This window comes from Barbus barbus (assembly GCF_936440315.1).
Source record: "Barbus barbus genome assembly, chromosome: 35".
NCBI lineage: Eukaryota > Metazoa > Chordata > Actinopteri > Cypriniformes > Cyprinidae > Barbus > Barbus barbus.
Window position 1 is genome coordinate 4,150,448 of NC_136763.1, and position 22,759 is coordinate 4,173,206.

General features: G+C 38.9%; 1 protein-coding gene across 1 annotated transcript in view; it reads right to left on the reverse strand.

Annotated features, from left to right (window-relative positions):
* The window catches only part of LOC306854630 (calmodulin-binding transcription activator 1-like), a 333,407-nt gene that overhangs the window by 157,314 nt on the left and 153,334 nt on the right, over nucleotides 1-22,759 (reverse strand). The gene's annotated exons all lie outside the window — the stretch shown is intronic.

Consider the following 22,759-nt stretch of genomic DNA (forward strand, 5'->3'; position numbering starts at 1 on the left):
CTATTTCAGTGTTATTGTACTGTGAACATGACTCTTATTCATTCCTGTATGAATAGAGAGACAGGAAATGGAGCCGTTTACATTTCTGTCTGGGCCAGTCAGAGGGAGTTTCTCCTCCCCATCTATTGATTTCAATTGCTTTCCCAGTTATACTTCTATCTAACTCTAGAAAGAGATTCTATGCACTAATTTAAAGCTGCCTCACTAATACTAGCATTATTGTCTTTTTCAACATGCAATAATTTGCAAAAACATGCCATGGGACTTTTCACATGCTTTGTGCATGGGAAAATATTCTTAAAGGACAGATAAAAATTCATGTAATGAATAATAAATAAAATGTATTAAAATAAAATAAATAAATACACAATTTTTAATTAGAATTTAAAATGTATTTATGATTATTATATGCACTTGGAAGTGGTTTTGGCACTGTGGGCAGGTGCTAAAGTCCTGCTGGAAAAGGAAATCAGCATCTCCATAAAGCTTGTCAGCAGATAGAAGCATAAAGTGCTCCAAAATTTCCTGGTAGATGGCTGCACTGACTTTGGACTTGATAAAACACAATGGACCAACACCAGCAGACGTCACGGCACCCCAAATCATCACTGACTTCAGAAACTTCACACTGGACTTCAAGCAGCTTTGATTCTGTGCCTCTCCAGTCTTCCTCCAGACCTTGATTTCCAAATGAAATGCAACATTTACTTTTATCTGAAAAGAGGACTTTGGACCACTGAGCAACAGTCCAGTTTTTTTCTCCTTAGCCCAGGTTAGATGCTTCTGACGTTGTCTCTGGTTCAGAAGTGGCTTGGTAGCCCTTTTCCTGAAGAAGTCGAAGCGTGGTGACTCTTGATGCATTGACTCCAGCTTCAGTCCACTCCTTGTGAAGCTCTCTAAAGTGTTTGAATCAGCTTTGCTTGACAGTATTCTCAAGCTTGCGGTCATCCCTGTTGCTTGTGCACTTTTTCCTACCCAATTTCTTCCTTCCAGTCAATTTTACATTTAATATGCTTTGATACAGCACTCTGTAAACAGCCACACCTTTCAGTAATGACCCTCTGTGACTTACCCTCTTTGTGGAGGGTGTCAATGATTGTCTTCTGGACCATTGCCAAGTCAGCAGTCTTCTCCATTATTGTGGTTTCAAAGAACAAGCGATACCCAGAATTTATACTGTAGGGGTCATTTAAAAATTAAAATTAAAACAAAAAAACTTTTGAAATGTTTTACTTTACATGTAATGAATCTAGAAAATATGAAAGTTTCACTTTTTTTAAATAAGTTACCAAAAAAAAAACGTTTTCACGATATTCAAATTGTTTGAGATGCACCTGTATATATCAATAAATAAATAAATATTAACACTATTATTATTTTTATTTTGGAAAATTTCCAGGAACCCTTAAAGCTTCTTTTTTTTGTTGACAACAGCTGGTTTTTATGCATTCTCATTCACAAATACATGTTATAAGTAACTCTAACTACAATCTATTCACTATATCTCTCGTCTTCTCAAGTTCATATGATATCTTTGTGTAGGAAACACAATAGTCAATCACTAAAAATCCAACTCAGCAGCTATAGTTTCTATTCACTTTAACTGTATGGAAAAGAGCAGCCTGGACAGTGCTTTAAATATCTCCTTTTGTGTTCTACCACAGAAAAAGACACAATAGTGTTAGAACAATGATACAATATTCAGTTTTTGAGAGCAAGAAAGAGCTAGAGAGAGAGTCAGATAAAGACGAGTTGGAAGTGCTTTCTTAATGGGCTGCCCAGCTCATCTCTTATGTGTGTGTGATTTACTTTGTCAGCAGACACTGTGGCACTAGGTGGTTTACTGATCCACAACACTCTCCACTTCCTCTTTCCATCTCTCCCTCTCTCTCTCTCTGGAACGTGGAGGCGAATGTAATCAAAAAAATGTGTTTGATTAAATGGAGTGGATGCCCCTGACAGTCAAGTCTGGAGACAGACGGAGGGATGCTGCCTCCACTAGAGCAGGAAGAACGGCAGACTGGGGAAATCACTCGTCTCTTTTAGAAAGCACCAGATCCTTTCTGTGTTTTCCCCCACGGATCACATCACAACAACCTCTCCCTCCACACCTACCCATCGCTTTCCTTCGTACAATCTTCTTCTTGTTCTCAGCATCATCGCAGGAGTTCTCGCTAGCAGCGCGAAGTACAGAAAATCACAGGCTGTCGCCAAAGACTCATAAAGTGCCGCGTCAAACGAGGTCAGCAATTAATTACCTTAAATTAAAAAGCCCCTCAGCGTGGCAATGGAAAAGACCCCTGCACCCGTGAACAGCTCCATCTGAGAGAACTGACGGCTGGATGGGAAGGGCCTCGCGGAGCCTGGGTAGGGGTGAGGAACGGGGGACCGGCGGGAGAAAGTTGATTCGGAGAGAAGGCGGGTGCTGATTAATGAAACATGGCCACTGCCTACTGAGAGAGAACATTCTGATCTTGTCGACTGAATGTGGAGTAGCAAACGCTGAGGGCTACGCCAACACGTTCGCAGGATTCGGAGCGGTTTTCACACAGCACTCGTAGCACAAAATACTGCCAGTTTTGAATGCACTTTAAGATCCTGCCTTAGGGACATTCTTGCGTTCAATCTGATTTTGTCACTTACACATTTTTCCACATAAAATAGAGATGCTTGAGGTTCTTTTAACTTGAGCGTCACATTGCAAAAGATGCAACCACAATAGCCAAACATTATGATGTATGTTTACATTGAAAAACAATGAGTGCATTCGGTGTAAATGGCCCCTTAGACTGTATACATATATACACCAGATGGCCATGAATGTAACCATACATATATTTATTCACTTACTAGACACTCTCATCCAAAGCAACTCAAAGTTCATATTGTATACATTTTATCAGTATATGTATTCCTAGGGAACTGAACCTATGGGTTTGGCGCCACCAGCACCAGATGGCTGTATAGTATAGAGTGTAACAATTCAGAAGTACTGTTTTCTATTTTATTATTATTATTATTTAGTCATTTATCAGACACTTTTATCCAAAGCGACTTGCAAATGAGGACATTAGAAGCAATCAAAATCAACAAAAGAGCAACAACATGCAAGTGCTATAACATACTTTCAGTATCGTTACTCCAGTCTTCAGTGTCACATGATCCTTCAGAAATCATTCTAATGCACTCTTAAAAATAAAGGTGCTTCACGATGCCATAGACAAACTTTTTTTTGTCTAAATGGTTCCATAAAGAACCTTTAATATATGAAGAACATTTCTGTTTCACAAAAGGTTCTTTGTGGCGAAAGAAGGTTCTTCAGATCATAAAAAGGTAAGAAAGAGATGGTTTAAATAACCTTTGACTGAATGTGGAACCAAAAATGCTTCTTCTATGGCATCGCTTTGAAGAACCTTTATTTTTTTTTTGCTGCTCAAGAAACATTTATTATTATTATCAATGCTGAAAACAGTATTTTTGAGAAAACTGTAATACACTATCATTTAAAAGTTTTTTCTAGTACTTTAAAAAAGAAGAAAAGCAAGGACACATTAAACTGGACAAAAGTGACACTAAAATATTTCCATTTCAAATAAATGCTGTTATTTTTAACTTTATATCCATCAAAGAATCCTGCAAAAAAGTTACAAATTTTTTTTTTAGCATTATTAATAATTGAGTACCAATACTAAATGATAATGCAGCAAGATGAACTGTGCAACAGTTTGTGATCATAGGAATTAATTTTATTTTAAAATATATTAAATGTCATTATTGCAATATTTCCCATTATTAAAGTAAAAAAAAAGTAAAGTCGTGACATATTGTCAAGTATGGTGACCCATACTCGAAATTGGTGCTCTGCGTTTAACCCATCCAAGTGCACACACACAGCAGTGAGTAGTGAACAAATGCACACACACACACACACACACACACACCGTGAACACACACCCGGAGCAGTGGGCAGCCATGCTGCAGCGCCCGGGGAGCAGTTGGGGGTTCGGTGCCTTGCTCAAGGGCACCTCAGTCGTGGTATTGAGGGTGGAGAGAGCGCTGGACATTCACTCCCCCCACCTACAATCCCTGCCGGCCGGGGACTCGAACCCGCAACCTTTCGATTACGAGTCTGACTCTAACCATTAGGCCACAACTTCCCCCAAATTTAAAAAAATATATAAATTTACTATATATTTTTTTAATCAATTACTCTATGTTTAATATTTTTTTTAATCACAGCCTTGGTGAGAATAATTAACTTATTTAAAAAACAAACAAACAAAAAAAAAACTTAATTATTCCAAACTGACTAAAGACCAGAATCTTGTATCAGAATATGTAGATTATATAAGATTCTTGAGCATATTGACTATTTACATCTAGCATACTGTTGGCCTGTGTTGTATCAGGGTCAAGTGTGAGGTGATAAAGGTCAGCATCTTGACTGACTGCAGTGATGGGTTAGTCGTACTCACTGAAGGATGCCAAGGTCATGCAGAGTTCAAACACACATAAGCGCTGATGTGAACATAACTCAATCAGTCTGGAGACGATGTGTCTGTGGAGTCTGTGGGCATTCAGGACGACAGACTGCTTCACTGAGAGCACAGACACACACTTATTTAACAGCATGTTTACCATGAGGTGAACAACTAAGAGCAACTGTCTAGCAACTACCCAGAGTATGCTAAAAACTGTATAGAAAACAAACCTACTCAGAAAATATATAAACAAGTCCACAGAAGCAAATAAAACAATAACGTGCACAAATAAATATAAAAATGTGTAATAAATCTCCCACTCTATAGTAATGTGATTAATTTAGCTGCCGGTCGATGTCTGGCATCATTGAGGGTTAAACTTTTATGACGGGACGGCAATTATTGAAAATTCTACGGGGTCTATAAATGTTGCTGCAAATTTTCCTCTGACCTTGGATCAGATGCCCGAGTCCTAATATATTCATTACTGCTCAGTCTTGCATGACATTATTTTCACACTTAAGCAGTTTTACTCCTAATGTTTGCCAGGATAATTTGTGAATGGCGTATTGTGAGATGTCTGTGTCTTTGAGGATCTTAAGAGAGCTCAGCATTTGCCAGATATTAATGTTTGTATGTTTTATCGTGTTCGAACAATAAGTCACTCCACGCGACTCGATTATGCCACCCATTCTGTCAAAGGTGTCGGCTGCCAGGATTGTTAATTAAATCTCAGTAAAGCCATGAATTGAGGGTCATTCTAGAAACTTCATTAGGAGTTATGAATATTAATTTTCCAATTTAAAACATCATCCAACAACCCTTTTGACTTTTTAAACATGCGCAAGAAAAAATATACTGCATAATTAACTATAGATTTAGATTAATTAATGTAATGATGAAGAATTAATTGAAGTCAAAACTCTCCATCATTCCTTGTTGAACGAGGCCTACATGTGCATTATCAGAAGCGCCTATAACCGCCCACACGGACACTGCAATGGGGTGTCATTTAATCACACCCCATTGCTCTCATTTAAAGGGACAGTTCAGACAAAAATCATAACTCGCTCCACCTTGTGTTGTTCCAAATCCATATGCTTTTCTTCCTTACACGGAACACAAAAGGAGATGTTCTGCAGACTTTATTGATATTTCTAGTGAATGCAATTACAATGAATGGAGAAAGTTTTCAAGTTTCAAAATAAAGATTATGGATGCTGACTATACAACTTGTGCTCAATATTCCAATAGAAATGCTGTTATTCATTGTTAATTTTTCCCTTTACTAAGTCATTAAGTATTGAAACTGAATCACTGAGTCTGTGAGTTGAACTCAAGAACTAGATCATTTATGAACGAATAATTTATACCAGTTTGTAAACCCAAAGAAGAAATTCAAACGGAAAAGTTCTGAACATGCTAATGAGACCTAGGGATGTGCATCTCCATAACTGAAGCCTATGCGGTATGCATCTCGATACATAGCCAACGATGCGATACATTGAAGATGAAGCTAGTGATGCGAAGCGGTACGATTCACTCCTATTACGATGCAGTGCGATTTGATTTCGATTCGATTCAACACAATGCATTTCGATGCAATACGATGCAATGGAAAAAATATGATCGCTTTTACTTCTTTGGTTCAGACAGACAGCAAATCATAAATTAACTTATGTGTCTTCTGACTTCTAACGCCTCGAGGCCTGTTTCATAAAACAAGTTTACCAAATAGACCAGGCTTATTTCAGTTAGTCTGACTCACTGTCACATTTACATTACATTTACATTTATTCATTTAGCTGACGCTTTTATCCAAAGCGACTTACAATTGCTATATAGTCAGAGGTCGCACGCCTCTGGAGCAACTAGGGGTTAAGTGTCTTGCTCAGGGACACATTGGTGTCTCACAGTGGATTCGAACCCGGGTCTCTCACACCAAAGGCATGTGTCTTATCCACTGCGCCATCACCACCCCAGTGTCAAATTATTTGGTTCCATAAAGCAAATTTAACAAAGATCAACCTCAGTCACTGTGGCTACTAAATGGAAAGATAACCTGGTTCTTTTAAAAGGATAGTTCACCCAAAAGTCATCATTTACTCTCCCTCAAACTGTTTCAAACCTGTTTGAGTTTTTTTCTTCTATTGAACATAAAAGAAGATATTTTGAACCAAACAACTGATGATCCCCACTGACTTCCACAGTAGAAAAAAAAAAATATATATATATATATATAAATTATTCCTCAAAATATCTTCTTTTGTGTTCAACAGCAGATTGACATATTTGGAACAATATGAGGGTGAAAAATTTTCATTTTTGGGTGAACTATTCTTTTAATGTGAATGACAACTTCCTTCTGTTTCTCATATGGTTTTAATGCGTTTATAATTGTGTTTTGAATCATGTGTTTTGAAGGTTTCAATCATTGTCCATTGTAATTGCAGGAAAAAAAGGGTGGAAAACAGTCTTCAAAATTTCTCCATCTGTGTAAAAAAAAAAAAAAAAAAAAAAAATCAGGTTTAGAAAGACGTGAGGATGAGTAAACGATGAACGAACATACTCATTACCGCTATTTGAGTCATAAATTCAGCTTTTTCAGAGCAGATGTACTCTGGCAGACACGCACTTCATCCCTAGAGGAGGGACAGTGAGCTGCTGTCTGTTCTGCAAGTGTTGCTAAATAATTGAATTCAGTCTTTATCATCAAGAGACATTGAGCCTCACGAGGATGATCTGCCCGTGAGGTTTACCTCTCGTTCTCCTTTCTGACACATACACACACACACACACACACAGGAATGCATTATCTCACAGGCTGCGCAACCAAAACTGAATTCAGCTGCTCAGTCAGTCAATGAGTTTTGTATGAAGGCACCTCCTATGGCTTCCAAGGCACCATAATGTCACATCTAATGATCTAGAACAAATTCAAGTGAGCTTTAGAAATAACCAAGTGAATATTTAATGACTACAATGGTTATTTCTTGTTAGAATAAAAAAAATAAAAATAAAAAAAAAACATTTGTAAATTAATTTACATCCAGCATGCTCTGTGAAATGTGATTTATTTTTAAAATTATTATTCTTCCAACAGACCACTGTACCATACACAGAATTTTGGGATTATATAACCAGAAAAAAATACATCTATGCCCTTGGCATTTTCTATAATACCTTACAGTAACTCAAAAGTAACTCGGGCAAAAAAAAGGGCACAATGTACTGTATTAATATGAATTAATTTCCTGCATTCATTCAAATAATTTCCTGCATTTCACTCTGTTGTGTTTTAGGGTTAACAGAAATGTTCATAAATTGATGGACAATAGCAGGCCAAAAACAAAAGATACTTTTTTTTTTCATTGTTGATTAGAAGCAAATTCTCAATCAAAGGTCTTGAAAACCACTGAATTGTCATTAAACCAAGGATTTTAATTTTTTATTTTATTTTGTCAGCTGATTCCATTTGACTTAAAATATATACTTGAATGTCCTCCTAAGATGTTAATTAATTTTACATTTTTATCATTTAAATCACTTATTAGCTTTTTATCAATGCCCGAACACCCCTCACAAACCCCAGTTTGGGGAAACTCTGCATTAAAGCAAATTTGTTATTATTCAAGTAGATACGTGGATATATTTAAACGAGGGCTGTCAGTTGATCATTTTTTAAAAGTCTAATTAATTACATGATGTGTTGATTAATTAATTGCAAATCAAAGATGACTGTGAAAATACCCAGATGAAAGGAATATTTTATTTGATTCAACATACAATTTATTACACAAACATTTAGGTTACAACGGCTTAACATAAAACTGTAGAACATACAACCTGAATTCCATAAATGTTGGGACGTTTTTTTCAATTTGAATAAAATGAAAACTAAAGACTTTCAAATCACATGAGCCAACAGCAACACAACTGAAATGTTCTCAGGTCCAGAAATGTAGTAAATACATCGGTAAAACAGTCCATGTGACATCAGTGGCTCAACTTTAGTTAGCATGAATGAAAGCTGCGTAATAAGCGTTGGTTACGCTTAGGCGAAAGCGTGCGTATGCGTTGTGATACTCTCTAAAATGGCAGACGACGTACCTCTGGGGAGAAAAATGGTTGAGTAAATTGTTATTTTTTGTTTTCTTTGCGCAAAAAAAAGTATTCTCGTAGAGAAAGTTGAGCTACTGGTGTCACATGGACTGTTTTTGTATTTACTACGTTTCTGGACCTGGGAACATTCCAGTTGCGTTGCTGTCTATGGAGGAATAGATAGCTCTCCGATTTCATTAAAAAATATCTTAATTTTTGTTCCGAAGATGAATGAAGGTCTTACGGGTTTGGAACGACATGAGGGTGAGTAATTAATGACATAATTTTAATTTCGGGGTGAACTAACCTTTTAAAGGTAATATGTTCTCAGCAAAAACAGATAATATTATGTTTAAAATATAATTTCATATTTGCTGAACTGTTGTATAAAATCACATCGTGTAGTACTGCTCTCCCTGTTTGTGTGATATCGCTTATCGTATGATATAAATATCAGACACAAAGTCATACGGGGCATTTTTTGCACCAATATATTGGATTTTAGGGCATAACTGCATTCATGGAGTTGTTACCCTGCATCATATTTGTCAACAGTCAACTGTAAGAAATGTAAGATGATGTACAGGTCTGGGGGCGGGGCCAGTGCGTTAACTGCGTTAAAATATTTTAACCGCATTGTTGTTAACATATTAAACTGATTTAGACAGTAACTAATAAACCAGTTTAGCAAAACTCACTTCAAACTATTGCCCTTACTGACTGTAAATGGGTAAATGACTGGAAAAGAGGACAGTTCATGCTAAATCTCACTACAGCACACCTTGTGGCAATGCTGGGTATGCAACAAATAATTTTGTTGCATTTTAAATTGTGTTCGGACACATTTTGGAACATAAAAATGTGAAACTAAAAGTGAAATTCTACTTTTAAGAGCGCAGGCTGTATACTGAGTATACACTATCAGTATACATTGACCAATCTGATCTATGAGTCTCGATGCGCAACACAACACAAGTTCAGATGACAGACACATCGAAGACTGTGTACTGTGCATGGTAGAATGCATTAATGTGTTTGTATATGTATTGTTTGTTTTGGATTATTCATGAGCTCGGGGCTGACAGAATCAGGTCACCCTGCACTCAAATCAAAAGATGAACTATGACCAACCACTGTCAAAAAACACACGTCAACCCAACGCGCACAACTTCAAAGCAGCGACACGCTGTTCTGTATGAGCTCTGTGTGTTGTATGTTTTATAGAGGCGGGAATCTCTCGCTGTTTCGCTTGATGGTCAATAGTCTTCCCGGACCACACGGACGTATCGCTGCTCTTGTCAGAGCGTGCTCATCCCTTACATATCTTCTGCTCGCTGCGTTTTCTCTTTCCCAATTCTGTCAGAATTCTTCCTCTGCTCTTCCCGCATGGTTCAGTGCGTCCTACACGACGTCTCTCATCCATCATCTCTCGCTGCTCTCCTACGGCTCCTGTCTCTTTCTCTCTTTCTCTATTTCATATTGACATGTTGCCACTTCCCAGACCCCTCTCGTTTCATCTTGCTCAACTACCCCTCTGACGGGCCGCTCTGCTCAGGCCCACCACCCTCCCAATACACACACATGTCTGAGTCACATCTGCGAACATGCAATAAACGGACTTCGCTCACAAAGCGCAAGAGGACTACAGTAATATTGTAAATGGAGAAACACACAATAAATTCGATGCACACACACAAGCCTACATCAACACAGAATAAATGCATATACACTACCAGTCAAAAGTTTTTGAACAGTAAGATTTTTTGTTTTTTAAAGAAGACGTTTCTGTTCACTAAACCTGCATTTATTTGATACAATACACAGCAAAAGCAGTGCTATTGTGAAATAGTTTTACTATTTAAAATAACTGATTTCTATTTGAATATATTTTAAAATGAAATTTATTCCTGTGATTTCAAAGCTGAATGTTTAGCATCATTACTCCAGTCACATGATTATAATTAAGTTGAAAACAGCCGAGTTAAATTTTTTTCAGGTTTATTTGATGACTAGAAAGCTCAGAAGAACAGCATTTATCTGAAATAGAAATATTTTGTAACGTTATAAATGCTTTTATCATCACTTTTGATCAATTTAATGAAAACCTACATATATAAAAAGGCACAATACAAAAGCTATAAAAAAATACATAAAGCACATGCTCAAAAGCACACACATACACATGTTTGTTTTGACATCCCATAGGCATAATGGTTTTTATACTGTAAAAAACTGTATGTGCTATTGCCCTACACCTAAACTTAGCCCTCACAGGAGACTGCGCATTTCTAATTCCCCCCCCAAAAAACTCACTCTGTATGATTTAAGCGTTTTGAAAAGTGGGGACATAGGGCAATGTCCTCATAAGTCACCTTCACCTTGTAATACCTATGTCATACCTGTGTCATTATACAAATTTATGTCCTCATTTGTCACAAAAACGCACACACACACACACACACTGTTACATGTATGATCTGTTTTAGTTTAGTTTCTATGTCTCAGTCTTCCTGCCTCGTTTGTTTCCATTGTTTTTGATTAATTAGTTACACACCTGTTTTCTGTTCCTCCCTGATTACGTTCAGTATTTTAAGCCTGTGCTCTCCTATGTTCCTTTGCCTGCTATCATTTTGGATTTGTGTTTGGTTGTGCCCTGCTCAGTCTGTGGATTATTAAAAGAACGCTTCATTATACTCTTTCGTCGTGCGTTTTGCTTTACACCCCAGACACGTAACAGAATAGCAGACCCTCAAGTGAGTAATAATTAGCGGCATTTTTCTTTGTTTATTTATTTATTTTTTCCCTTGTTCCTCTCCCAGAATGGACAACCTAGCCATCCAACTCTGGAGCAACAGGACCGTTCGCTGGAGGACCGTACCAGGGACTGTTTAGATCTGGTGTGCCTTGCACACTTCCCGGACCGCTCGCTCTGCGTATTCTACATCACCAGCCTGAGCGAGCAATCACATCTGCCAGCGAACGGTCCCAAGGAGAATTTCGCTGCTTGTGTGGAGTGGGTGCTGGAGAATAATGGACTGTTTTTCTCCGTCTGCCCTGTCGAGGACAACTCTAGCCCCACTCCCAATCCAGAGCTCAGCCAGCCCTCACCATCTCGCTGCACGGCGTGTTCGCTAGAGCCCACCGCAGAGCGCAGCCGCAGAGCCCGAGCCAGCCGCAATTAAAGAGCTAACACCATTTAAAGTGACAGAGCCTCTCATCGCCCTGGAGCCAGGACTCAAGAACGCGACTGACCAGGTGTGTGAGCCAGCAACACTGTGCGTCGTGGGAATAATTATGGAGATTGAGGTAATGGAGGATAACCCCGCCCACACTCCCACCACTGAGGGTGAGCTGTTACTGTACTCTGAACTATTGGACTCTTTGAGTGAGGAGGAATTCTGGCTTCTCCCCTTCCCGCTGGTTCCGTCCAGCTCTCCAGAGCCCCTGCTGGTTCCGTCCAGCTCTCCAGAGCCCATGCTGGTTCCGCCCAGTACTCCTTCCTCAGCCAGCTCCTCGTTGGAATTCTCAAGGAGGTTCCCTCCCAACCTCCCACTCCCTCCTCCTCTGTATCAGCCAACCTGTCCATCAGCCCTGTCTCGGCTGCCTCAGGAAAGCCCCTCAGCTCACCCTCAGCACGCCATGTCCGGTGGGTCGGTTGCGCTTCAGTACTTCCTATCACCAGCTACCTTGGGGTTGGAGGATCTCCAGTCTCTGCCTTCTGCCTTCGGGACCCGGATTCACCTCGGCCCTCCGACCGATCGGCTCCACCGTGGCTCCTGGCTCCCTCGTCTCCACTGTGGCCCATCATTCCACCTGCTCCACACCCGCCTTCTGAACCCCCACCCTCCCTCCTCTGTTGGACTTTTGTCAGCACGAGGATGCACCATTCCGGGAGGGGGCGATATGTTACATGTTCGATCTGTTTTAGTGTAGTTTCTATGTCTTACGCTATGTCCACACAAAGACCTTTTTTTTTGCCTCAAATTCCGTAAACACGGAGTCGTCTCAGGAAATATCTGCGTACACACGGAATCACTGAAAACGATGTAGTACACATGTCAGACCAATATGTGGCGCTGTAATTCTGCCACAGAGATACACAAAAAAACAGAGAAGAAGACTTGGACCATGTGCGTAAACCTTGCGCGCTGAATACAAACTAACACACAAAGCAGAAGATTTTGCTTTAATAAAACTAATGAGCTCAGTAGGTTCTGCAGCACGAACACAGGCACGTAGTCTGACATTGTTGTTGTTGCTGTCGCTGTTATGTGACGCAGCGGTGTCTGATTAGGGGCGAGACGTGGGCTGATGACGTCATCGTTTCAGAAAATATACGGATTCGCCGTCCACACGAAAACATGAAAACGGCATTTTCAAATTTATCCACCCTGGGACCCGGTTTCAAAAATGATCGGTTTTACTCTTCGAAAACGCCAGTTTCGTGTGGACGAAACGCCTATACGGTAAAAAATGTATGCGTATACAGAGAAACGCGTCTTCGTGTGGACGGGGCCTCAGTCTTCCTGCCTCGTTTGTTTCCGTGGTTTTTGATGAATTAGTTACACACCTGTTTTCTGTTCCTCCCTGATTACGTTCAGCATTTTAAGCCTGTGTTCTCCTATGTTCCTTTGTCTGCTATCGTTTTGGATTTGTGTTTGGTTGTGCCCTGCTCAGTATAATAAAGAGTTCTTTTAATAATCCACAGACTCTTTCGTTGTGCGTTTTGCTTTACACACCAGACACTTAACACACACACACACACAAATATGCATAGTATATAAACACAAAACTTACATTAAAAGGCACAGAAATACAAAACTCTCTCTCAAAAAAAGCATTTCATAAAATCACATGCACAAACAAAAAAACCATGCGTTCAAAAGCAGTCTGACAGCAATCTGAAACCAACAGAGTCAATGCTCAGTACTGCCGAGGATGTAGAAAGACTGTTGAATATAGAAATACCATTACTTACTGGACGTCCCAAGTGTGCATCTATGCATGTGTGTGTATGTGTTTTGCATGCATGTGCATTTTTGAGAGCTTTTGTATATGATGCTTTGTATGTTTATAAATATTTATATGTTTATATGCATTTGTTTGTGTATGTGTGCATGTACATAGATGGTTGCAAGCATTTCATAATCAAAACGCCCATCTCGGCTGGGTGTTAATGTAAACACAGTCCATTTGTCTTCAGAAATAAAGAATAAATCAGCTAACTGTCAAAATATCAGATATACGCATGCGATTTTAAACTTACAAAACATTAAAACATTCAGACAATTTTATTTTATTTTATTTTATATCAACAAACACATATTATTTTAGTTTTAATTGTTTTAAATAACACTAATCACATATTTAACTTCTTAAAAAAACAAGTGTTTTATTGTTGTTGTGCAATTAAATGGTATCAAGAACCGAGAAGTTTCACTGCTATTGGTGTCGACTACTAAACATTCGGTTTCGATACAACATTACTGCAAAAATTCATACATATGTACACATGCAATTTTTTTTCCTGCACTAATAAATGCCCAGTGTCTTGCCATAAACCATTAGTGCAGAGCAGAGAGTCTGTCTGCCACTGTAGCGCGCCAACACATGCAGCACTAGCGGGAAGAGCCAGAGGAGCTGACGTACCGTCTGAGACGGCCAATCGCACAATTCATTATGGCAGGCACGCGACACACACACACACACACACACAGTCTGCAATGGCCACTGCTTACATCTCTACGACCTCCTCTCACACACACACACACACGTACTGTTTGCTGTGTGAAAAGCTTTTGTTTATTTCCTGGAGGAATAGAGAGCTATGTTCGATAAAAACTTCAAAGCTCTCTGTTGTTATTTTGGTGTTTTAATAAAAGGCATGTCCGACAAACTGCTCATTCGGGATTATGGGAAGGCGCTCAAACAAGAGGTGGGCATCAAAGAGAAACTGATGTGTGTGTGTGTGTGTGTGTGTGTGTGTGTGTGTGTTTGTGTGTGCGCAGGAGCTCACACACACACACTGAAGGAGCTTCTTTATTCAGTGGATGTATGATGAAAATAACTGGACCATATCAATATTATTTCCTTATGCAAGATGTCAAAACATCTCAAGAAGCTTTTTTGTGTTCATGCAAGCAAGTGTTTCTATGTCCAGCACAGATAATTCCTGACAAGCATCAGCTGCAACTATATATATACAGTCAGGTCCATAAATATTGGGACATCGACACAATTCTAACATTTTTGTCTCTATACACCACCACAATGGATTTCAAATGAAACGAACAAGATGTGCTTTAACTGCAGACTGTCAGCTTTAATTTGAGGGTATTTACATCCGAATCAGGTGAACAGTGTAGGAATTACAACAGTTTGCATATGTGCCTCCCACTTGTTAAGGGACCAAACGTAATGGGACAATTGGCTTCTCAGCTGTTCCATGGCCAGCTGTGTGTTATTCCTTCATTATCCCAATTACAATGAGCAGATAAAAGGTCCAGAGTTAATTTCAAGTGTGCTATTTGCGTTTGGAATCTGTTGCTGTCAACTGTCAATATGAGATCCAAAGAGCTGTCACTTTCAGTGAAGCAAGCCATCGTTAGGCTGAAAAAACAAAACAAACCCATCAGAGAGATAGCAAAAACATTAGGCGTGGCCAAAACAACTGTTTGGAACATTCTTAAAAAGAAGGAATGCACTGGTGAGCTCAGCAACACCAAAAGACCCGGAAGACCACGGAAAACAACTGTGGTGGATGACCGAAGAATTCTTTCCCTGGTGAAGAAAACACCCTTCACAACAGTTGGCCAGATCAAGAACACTCTCCAGGAGGTAGGTGTATGTGTGTCAAAGTCAACAATCAAGAGAAGACTTCACCAGAGTGAATACAGAGGGTTCACCACAAGATGTAAACCATTGGTGAGCTTCAAAAACAGGAAGGCATCTAAAAAAGCCTTCACAGTTCTGGAACAAAATCCTATGGACAGATGAGACCAAGATCAACTTGTACCAGAGTGATGGGAAGAGAAGAGTATGGAGAAGGAAAGGAACTGCTCATGATCCTAAGCATACCACCTCATCAGTGAAGCATGGTGGTGGTAGTGTCATGGCGTGGGCATGTATGGCTGCCAGTGGAACTGGTTCTCTTGTATTTATTGATGATGTGACTGCTGACAAAAGCAGCAGGATGAATTTTGAAGTGTTTCGGGCAATATTATCTGCTCATATTCAGCCAAATGCTTCAGAACTTACTGGACGGCGCTTCACAGTGCAGATGGACAATGACCCAAATCATACTGCAAAAGCAACCAAAGAGTTTTTGAAGGGAAAGAAGTGGACTGTTATGCAATGGCCAAGTCAATCACCTGACCTGAATCCGATTGAGCATGCATTTCACTTGCTGAAGACAAAACTGAAGGGAAAATGCCCCAAGAACAAGCAGGAACTGAAGACGGTTGCAGTAGAGGCCTGGCAGAGCATCACCAGGGATGAAACCCAGCGTCTAGTGATGTCTATGCATTCCAGACTTCAGGCTGTAATTGACTGCAAAGGATTTGCAACCAAGTATTAAAAAGTGAAAGTTTGATTTATGATTATTATTCTGTCCCATTACTTTTGGTCCCTTAACAAGTGGGAGGCACATATGCAAACTGTTGTAATTCCTACACCGTTCACCTGATTTGGATGTAAATACCCTCAAATTAAAGCTGACAGTCTGCAGTTAAAGCACATCTTGTTCGTTTCATTTGAAATCCATTGTGGTGGTGTATAGAGCCAAAAATGTTAGAATTGTGTCGATGTCCCAATATTTATGGACCTGACTGTATATATATATTAGGGCTGTCAATCGTTTAAAATATTTAATCGAGATTAATTGCTTGACTGTCATGAGTTAACTCGTGATTAATCACAACTTAATTGCACATTTTGTATATATATTTGTTCTAAATGTACCTTATATTAGTTTTTAATACTTTAATCAACATGGGCATGGACAAATATGGATGCTTTACGCAAATGTATGTTTTATTATTATTGAAACCATAGTCAACATAGAACATGAAGACTAGACATGTTTCAAAGGTCATAGATGTTTTTCAAAAAAGTTGTTCATGTCTGTAAGACACATGAAAAAAGAAATAACAGGTTCCCATTATTTCTCTTTCTTTGCACTGAGCAATTTACTTACACAAACCTGTTTACATTTTTGCAGGACAGGGCAGCTCACTTCTTCTGAAAATGCAAAATGTACATTTATTATTTATAATTAGATTTGTTTGCCTCTCTCTCTGTGCCCACATACTGTATTTTGATGCAGTTAAATTCTCAATAAAACTGTTTTCATTTATATATTTTACTGTTTCTGTTGTCAGACAATGGAATGAATATGAAATAGTGACTGAAATGCGACCCAGTAAGACTACATAACCAGCTCCTTTCCAAAATGTTAATCTGCACAAAAATCCTGATAATCGAGTCGTCGTCTGATGAAATCAAATACACATATGATAATGACAATAACTGTGCTGTGATTTCAGCTATACTTGCATGTAAAATTAGAGAAGTGACATAATATCTGTGTTTAACTGAAAGCGCTGCTCCTCTTCGTCGCTCGCTGATGCTGAACAGAGCAGACTCACACAGAGAGAGAGAGAGAGAGAGAGAGAGAGAGAGAGAGTGGTGTGTATCAACATAGAAATCTTTTCTAACAATATAAGTCTTTACTATGATTTATTATTAATTAAACACATGCTACCGACACTGTATCACTCATCAGCATGATTCTGTTATTGACATTACTTAATGGGCCCAGGAATCCTTCCAGAAACCACTGTCGGTAAACACAATCCGTCATGCCATCTGCAGATGCCAACTAAAGCTCTATCATGCAAAAAGGAAGCCATATGTGAACATGGTCCAGAAGCGCTATTGTGTCCTGTGGGCCAAGGCTCATTTAAAATGGACTGTTTCAAAGTGGAAAAGTTTTCTATGGAAGAGTCCAAATTTGGCATTCTTATTAGAAATCACGGACGCCGTGTCCTCCAGGCTAAAGAGGAGGGAGACCTTCCAGCGTGTCATCAGCCTTCAGTTCAAAATCCAGTATCTCTGATGGTATGGGGGTGCATAAGTGCATACGGTATGGGCAGCCTGCATGTTTTGGAAGGCACTATGAATGCTGAAAGGTATATAAAGGTTTTAGAGCAACATATGCTCCCCTCCAGACGACGTGTATTTCAGAAGGAAAATGTAAAACCACATACTGCAGCTATTACAACAGCATGGCTTCGTTGTAGAAGAGTCCGGGTGGCAACTCATAACCTCGATGCCCAGACGTCTTCAAACTGTTTTGAAAAGAAGAGGAGATGCTACACCATGGTAAACATGCCTCCATCCCAACTATTTTGTACGATGGCCGAGAGAGCTCAATGCGCTGCAAATATTAAAAAAAACACCTGCAAATTAAGAAAATAACTTCCTCAGTTTTACAACGCATGCGCTGCAAATGCTCACAACACAACCAAATAAAGAAACACACTGCAAAAAAAAAAAAAAACGCCAGCAAAATAGGAAAATAACTGTTAATTTGACAACAGGCACTACAAATGCTCACAACACAAACAAATAAAGAAACGCACTGCAAATAAAATTCTTTATTTGGTTGTGTTGTGAGCATTTGCAGCACCTCCTGTCAAAGATGTTTTTTTGATTTGCTGGTGCTTTTTCTATTTGCTGTTTTCTGAAGTTGCAGCGCGTTGAGCTCTCTAGGCCACCGTAATTTTGAGACCTGTAGCAGGCATCAAATTTGAAATGAGCTCATTTTGTGCATAAAATTGTCAAATTTCTCAGTTTAAACTGTTTTTTAATGTTATTTATGTTCTATTGTGAATAAAATATGGGCTCATTTACGGAATTTGGGTTGTATAAAATACAGAAATCTGTGTGCATAATAATATTTAATGATGTGATTTAAGCTCTGAAACTATTTTCACATCACAACGACTGTCTGCAGGACGTTTCTTGTTTCTTGTCAGGACGCATTTCCCAACTTTCTAACACTCTCACTGTTCGCTCGGCACCGCTGTCAATCCCACAATCCCCTGCTGCTCAGCTCCCATAGAGAACGAATTGAAAACGGCCGCTCAGCTCGTCTGACTTTGCACCAGTGGACACGTGTGATAAAAACAAAGCAGAAGATGAAGTGTAAAGCAGTCTTTAGACTATCATCACAGTCAAGTACAGTGTCTCGGTATATTGAATATATTCTGTTTGTGTCTGGAGCTGCCAGTAGGTGTGTACATCACAGAGACAGAACAGATCAATCTCTCTCTCAGTCTCTCCTGGCTGAAAGTCAGATAAAACACATGCTGACTCACAATATATGTGTGTGTGCACGCTGGTGTGTGTTTCTGAGTCCCTCTGCCCAATCAAACGTCTGTTATGGATCAATTAACTCGACTTTCATGTTTGTCAACTCAGATGATATAGATCATTAGCACCTTAATTGGTCGATTATACCTTAAGAACAACTGGGGAGAATTTACGAACGAAGGTCCGTATGGTTTCTATTCTAGTTGTGTTTAAAATTCACCACGGTACACACAGGTCTTCTCGGTTCACTGGCCTACAAAGTCCACTACAATTCGAGCAGGAGACATGAACTCCAGGAGATGAGCGGACACTTTCTCCTCTGTGCTTTCCTTCACTCTGTTTGTTATCAATTTTCTCCTCATTCTATCCTCAATCGGTTTGGTTTCAAAGAGCCCTGGGTGTATTTGCACATGAATGAGCATGTGGTGTTTAATTACGACCTCAAATGCACTCCCCTTGTGGAGAGACACATGACACAAAGCAGATCAACCAAATTAAACTTTGACAAAACGGCAGCGGGCATACATTGGTATTCCTCAGATGTCATTGTTTGGATGGGCGAGGGCCCTTTGTGTTCTGTTCTTTAGAGAGAGACTGGAGGAGTCTGGGAGCGCCGGCACGGCAGATTAGGGAGGAGAAAAGCACAGCAATCCAACAAAATTCACTTAGGTTTATGCTTAAGACAGGAAACAATTTGTTGCCAATGGGATAAGAAAAATAAATGTGTTTTCCCTTTTGAATTAAATATATTGAAAGTGAAACTATAACGCGATCGATGAATCGTTCAAAAGCAGTTTCAATGCCTCGCATATTAATAACGGCTCCCTGATGCCCGCGTTTTATAATACAGTATAATTACCCGACGATATAACTGCGAGAGAAAGTATTTAAATATATATTTTCCTCCCTGTGCTTCCTTCTTGCTGATGAGCCGTACTGTGAAACAGCCAATCAGAGCAGAGCTCAACATTGAGCAGCACTGTGAAACAGCCAATCAGAGCAGAGCTCCTTATTATTCATGACCCTGCCAAATAAGCCAATAACAGACCGTTTCATTCTAGGGAGAAATCCTAGGGTTGTAAATGGACATGTAAAATCGTTTCTGGAGATTTTTTGCCCTTACCTAAGCCACATACCTTCTGTGTAGAGATCAGAGAACAATTTAAAATACTGTATCAATGCATTCTATTGCACCTTTAAGCGAACTGAGACTTGTTATAGAACTTGCATATGATTGCTCTTTTGTTGATTTTGATTGCTTCCATTGACCTTATTTGTAAGTTGCTTTGGATAAAAGTGTCTGCTAAATAACTAAATTTAAATGTAAATGTAAATAATAATAATTACATGAATTATATTAATAATATTTTTTTCTTATCAAGTAAAAAGATCACAGTTCATGTCGTGTAACAAATTAAAAGTAAAATATCTCTCAAATTAACGATGCCTTAAAACTACATACTACTACTAAGTATTATTATTATTAAAATAAAAAAGCTGATATGTGGTGTTGCACTGTAGGTGTGTGTGTGTGTGTGCGTATATATATATATATATAAAATTCACACATTTATTTATTTATTTACATATATATTTTTTTTTTATCTGTCCCAACTGTTATCATTCTGTCTGTGCACGTTTCGGTCACTAAGACAAATTCTTTGTGCGTATAAGCATACTTGGCAATAAATCTAATTTTGATTCTGATAAAAAATGCCTGTAATTCCTTATAATTATAATTCTTATAACAAATATTTAAAACAATATTTAAAAAAAATAGTTAAATGTCAAAAATGTTTGGAGAAATCTGTATTGGAAAGGTGCTGCTACCCCAAAATCCCAATTCCAACCTTTTATAGACACTTAATAGAGAGTGTTAACACACAACAGACATAGAGCGGTGGTAATGCCAAGATTTGCCACGCATATAAAGGTTAACATGCACACACTAGAACAGATTTAAAATAAAAATGCACAAAGCCAGAATGGCAGGCTAATAAACTCACACAATGCACAGCTGAGCAACATATGTGTGTACAATTAACAGCATTGAACCAATATGAGCTCAAACCCACCAATACCAACAAAAATACATCAAAGCTAGTATTATCGGAGCTATAAAAAAATAATAATATCCTGAGATGAGATATCATGAGTGAATTACCCAACCTATCGTTTCATAAAGAGTCACTACTGAGATACAAACACTCTTTTAACTTCAAATTAATACGACACAATCATCGCAGTGCTTTCATTGCTTTAATTATATTAGAAGATGAATGTGTGTGTGTTAGCGTTTAGGGGATGATGTCGGTTGTGTATCTCCAGTCGTCGCTTGCAGTGTGAACTCACACTGGTTGTGACCCCTGAAGACAGCCTGGAGTCACGCAGGCTTCATTAAGAGCAGGAAAGCTCTCGCTGCACTAAACAGCCATGGCAAATTGCAGACTGAAATCAGTGCCATTATATAAAGGCAGGCCAGGGGCGGAGAGGGGCTGCGTGTGTGTCTGTGTGCACGTGTGTGTGCTAGAGACTCAGTGTGAATGCTTGTGTTTACATGTTTGTTTGTGTGTGTGTGTGTGTAGAGGACAGTTGCCCAGCAGTCTCTTCCCTGCTGCTCTGCGTCCTGGCACTGTCACACACTGCGATCAAATCATTAACGCTTCATCGTTAAGCTCTTATTTGAATGCACTTTTCTCATGTGACCCACATAATAGGAGCACACAAATTCTCTCTAAAAGCAAATCTTTTTTTAAAGATAAACTACCATTCAAAAGTTTGAAGAATGAAATTAATACATTTATTTAGCAAGGACACATTAAATTGGCCAAAAGTAAACACTTACAATAGGTGCGTTTCCATTACAGATTTTGTAAATTTTTGTAAATATTTTTTAAATGTTTTTTAAAAGAACTATAGCGAAATGACAGCCTTTCCAAAAACTGATGTTAATGCGACTAAAATGTACTTTTTTCCTCTCGCGATAAGTCGGTAGGTTTACATATATCGCAGCCACCGCACTAGTCATTATTTTTAATCGAAGGAAACATATGCGTGTATCTTTAGCGAAGCAGCATGGAGAGCCGCTTCTAGGATGCTTATGTGCTGCGGCGCAGCTGGTATAATCACAAGCATTGAGTTGGCCATGTCGGACCCGTAATGCGCTGCAGACGTGTGCGATGTAAATAATGGGTTATCCATCCAAGTATTAATGCCAAGGAAAGCCCCTTATACTTGAGAGTGGCCATGTATGAGGTGTTTCTTGGAGGATATAGTACATTAAAAAAGGATCATATGATTTTTACGGCCAGGTGACCTGTAAATGCGCAAAAAACTGTTTGCATTGCGGTTTTGAGACATATTCATTTTTTCGAATTGCCTAAAACAACCACCTCATGTGAGCATGAAAACTGTTTTGCGATATACTGTATAGGATTTTTTGCGGAATTTATGTGTTTTCATTAACCGCATTTTCAGTGTTTCCCCTGCCATTATATTAGGGCACATATGCATATCTGGATACAAAATGCATGTTTTCTGAGCTCTGAGTGTATAAATAGAATTCATTTATCATTTAAATTCGTCATTTAAAACCAAAAAACTTATTTGTTCTACTTAAAAAGTGTGCGTGTGCTTCTTCAAAATAAATGACACTTGCTATTTTGTTATCTAATGCAATGACACTCAAGACATTTTTATGCACGGCTTAATTCTTAAAATATGTTTTGGGGGCAAAGCATATGTGTCTGTGTGCCTACGTAAAACACAACAAATCAAAAAACATCTTATGAGTCATTTGCTAT